The sequence below is a fragment of the Pinus tabuliformis genome, chromosome 3_2 (genome assembly GCF_031772625.1).
Source record: "Pinus tabuliformis cultivar Carrire ecotype Pingquan chromosome 3_2, CPIR1, whole genome shotgun sequence".
In the NCBI taxonomy this organism is placed as follows: domain Eukaryota; kingdom Viridiplantae; phylum Streptophyta; class Pinopsida; order Pinales; family Pinaceae; genus Pinus; species Pinus tabuliformis.
Window position 1 is genome coordinate 840,665,157 of NC_142302.1, and position 4,110 is coordinate 840,669,266.

At 36.4% G+C, this 4,110-nt stretch overlaps 1 pseudogene; it reads left to right on the top strand.

Moving 5' to 3' along the window:
• The first annotated feature begins 3,251 nt into the window (after nt 1-3,251).
• On the top strand, nt 3,252-3,844 carry LOC149183283 (uncharacterized; annotated as a pseudogene).
• Nucleotides 3,845-4,110: the final 266 nt, after the last annotated feature.

Genomic DNA, 4,110 nt, shown 5'->3' on the forward strand with positions numbered 1-4,110 from the left:
TATAATTCCCATCACTTCATTAAACTCTTTTACTTATTTTTACTACATTTTATTTCAAACTGTAGTTTTGGTGCTCGGATATGGGTTTACCAATATTGGTTATGCTCCCAATGTTAACCCCTTTTCACAAAACTACATTAAACCTCCTTTGGGTCAAGACCTTTATAAATCTACCATTCATGTCCTCTACTCTTATAAAATTTTCATATGTTGAGAGGTCCACCAAATGCACACATATCTCAAGGTTGATCCATTACTTCATTTGAGTCATTAAATCAATCATGCTCTTGTCCATGCTAAGATTCCATGCCCTTAATTTTTAGCATCTTATGCCTGAGGGGCCAATACAAAGGACTTGTCACATCATGATTTATCGCACATTCCTTTACAACTAAAATTACTTCATGACATTGTTTTCTTATCAGTAGATGGTGTTAGAACAATTCTTGTTCCCCATATCCATCTCGTGGGACCTCAACTGCACTACACTCTTTCACACTGGCCCAAGGTGCAAACTTCCCATCTATTGTTGGTGTCATGAAAAGTATTTGTCTCCTAGATCCTATCGACTAAGGGACCACACTATCCAAACGCTTTCTCAAGACTTTGTTTCAGGACCACACTATCCAAACGCTTTCTCAAGACTTTGTTTCCTGGAATTAATGAGTTAGCACTATTGCACATGCCCCCAAATGTTGGCCCTATTAGTTGTGGTACTATCCACTATGCCTTGTGGTACTATCCACTATGCCTTCTCTCTTGACATTTTCCAATTTTCAGGCTTTCTCCACCTTATTGGGAATTTTGATAACATGAGAAAATACTGCCAAGCATTACTCCTAGTATAGACATCAACTTAATTAATTATGCTTAAGGTGGCATTCCAGGGGGAATACGTGGAAAAACACTGTAGCGTAATAGCTTGTTTGAATAAGAATGAGAATATCTACATGATGGGATGGTTAGATGAGAGCTTCAGTGACATAGGGAGTCATGATGGCCAATTTTCCATTTTCTCACATTAAAAAGAATATTTTAATTGAAATAAAAGAGGGAAAAGTGCTCCATGATTAAACTAATAATAAAATATAAGTTTCTAGAGGAATCCATAAAATCTATAAAAGAGGAGGAGGACACCATTGGAGGAACATCTTGGTTTTGATATTGTTTCTTGTATGTGAGGTTGAGAACCTGGTTCTCTAATCAAGTTGTAGCCCCAGGATGGAAAACCTTGGGTGATTCAGTGAGAGTGAGCGAACACCCCTTTATTCCCTTAGTGAATCCATTTAGGGTTCACATGTTGCATTGTTTTGGTTTTTTCAGTTCGTTTTAGAGGACGATTTCAACATTATTGTAGATCTGTCTAATGCCATTGATCTCAGCTATATGGGTTGTATTTTCAAGTAAACCCCCGTTCTTCTAATATAATAAAGCTGAGAATTTCTTGTTCATTGTATTATGGGATTGCAATGCTTTATTTGCTTATTTTTACATGACAATCTTCTGTGAAATGCATGATTATTTTTATGTGAAGTGCATGTTCCAAATTTTCTCCAATTGGGACATTGCAGGGGTATCAAAGCCTTGGTCTTGGCTTAGCCTAAGGGTTTATTGTAGTAGATCGAGGGTTTATTCTGAACGTGCCAAATTCTATTTTTCGGAGAAATTTTCCTTGGGTGTTAATAGTTCTACAAAATCTTTGTTGAAAAATACTGGACAAAAGCACTTATGCTTGACAGATCTGCTAATTTTGTGGGTTGAATTGCATAATTGCTTCATAAGGTCATGCTAGATTTTCTACCTAGCAAAGATTGTGGGGATCAGATTTATTTGGGGCCAATATTACTGTGCATTGGGCTATTTTCCTAGGAGTGTATATCCAAGTTCGTGGGGCTAAGATCTTAGTGTGTTTCAAACTTGGACCAAGATCAACGTTATCTCTCGCTGCTAGAAAAATTGTAGAATCATTGATTACTACATCCGTGGGTGAGGGTTGCGTCTGTATACTGATCTGTTGACGTAACTTGTTATCGGATTGGTGATAAATTGGTGGTGGGGGTCATCGCAAGAGAAAGCATCTCTGGTGGGCCTATCACCTGAATCACAGAATGCATGCAATGTGGTTCTGTGGCAGTGCGATTAACATAAGGCTGAACATAACTCAGGTGTGAAGATTGGTCAAAGTTGTGCATTTGTGGCTGGATCGTTGGTCAACGAGATCAAGTTGAAGACGCGTGGAGGTCGAGTGGAGATCGGTACTCGTGTTTGAGTAATGGTGCATTGGCTAACTATGATTCGAACCAGGGGTTAAATTTTACGGGTCCCCCGGCCCATCACTGGATTTTTTTTTATTGTTTTATTTTTAAACTGCCCATCACCATTTAATATTTATTTTTACCAGTTTTAAATTATATTTTCAAATTATATTCACCAATCAACTAATTCTAGAGTTAAATATGGATCTAGACTAGTTGGTAAATAGAAAAGCTTCCAATATTACTAAATATATTCCTAACCTTAAACTATTGACTTATTTTTAAAAAAAATTACCAAATTAATCCCCCTCCTGCCCTTTAAAAATAGTAAAGAGAAAAAAACTCTTATTCACAAAATTAAAAAGTAGTTGAGAAGTTTGAAAGCTTGGGAATTAGAGGCATGAACTACCATGAACAACATTCACATACAAAGTCGGGAGTTAACCATAGCCTGGAATAGGCCAGCGGCCAGCGTTTATCCACAACAGTAAATTTTCTCTTTCTAGTTAGAATTGTTTTGCCGATATATAGTAACTTGCAGGATCCAAAGGTAGAAACGTCCTTGACTGGGCAAGCGTTTTTATGGATATTCATTTATTATTGAATTGACAAATCATTGGAATGTTCTCTTCCTTCAAATAGAGGAAGTCTATGTTTGGCAATGGGTATCATAACTAACTGTTTAAAATGGAAGGTTCATATATGATCCCTGGAGTCATGAGAATCTTGAGGTGGTCAAAAGAGAGATCTTTGTTAACATAGCCATGTAAATCTTAAAAGTCATGCTGATCCATAATTATTTCATTGTTTTCCATTTAAATTGAAATTGGGCACTGGCAGCCATGGAAATTGTAATTGCAACTAGTTGTAAATCTTACTCAGTCCAGGGTCCGGAGGCACATCCAATTCCATCTATAAACTTTGACTATTCCATATATATCTAATCTCTACATAGGTTTATATGTTTGACTATTCCATAGATATCCATTTGACTACATGTGTAAGATAGAGATAAAGAGGATTGAAAAATATATGAATGGCTCACGGAGTAAACCGAGCGATGATCAAATTAATTCATTTATGCGTGGCTGTGTTGCCAAGGATGGCATTGAGCATGTGGGGCTATATAGGCTTATCAAACATATGCCGAGAGAGGTTTTGGAGTCTTTGTCTATGAATGAACTATAAAAACTCTAAGACTAACTTGAAATTGTGACAACTAGGGTACGGAAGAAGATGTTTGTATGGAATAACAGATTGAGGCTATGACACAAAAACTTGAAGAATCGAAAGAAGGCTAAGACATAATTAGGGTTTTTCATGAAAGAAAAATGATCTATAATCTATATATGTTCTCTGATTCTCGTGGATCACTGGCAGAGATAGTCGACCATCCATTTTATCAATTAGAAGACAAAAGCCCTATTTATGTGACATCTTCGGCCCGTGTATTTTGTGTGCAACTAGGTCAACTACACTTGCATGAAATGAACAATCGATAACTTGATCTAAAGTTGGGTATTGGGTATGACTCAAACATCAAAAGCTACCAAAATCTTGACTTACAGTTGGGGTGTAATACAAATTGAAAAATTAGGATGTTGGTTTTATTATGACAACCTACTTTGTTTTTCAACGGGTCAGAAATGTCCGGTATTTTTAATTGAGTGGATTGGCTGACATGAAACTTAGAGAAGGTTAAAAAGTCCATGTCACTCTATTTTCAAAACTTGTTTGGCATTTGTAGTTGATCTTCTTGACCTATGGAATTTATGTATAGAAAGAACTTGAATACAAAGAAACTTTACTTGTGGAAAAAAAAAATTGCATCACTTTGCTATATCATATTAATCAG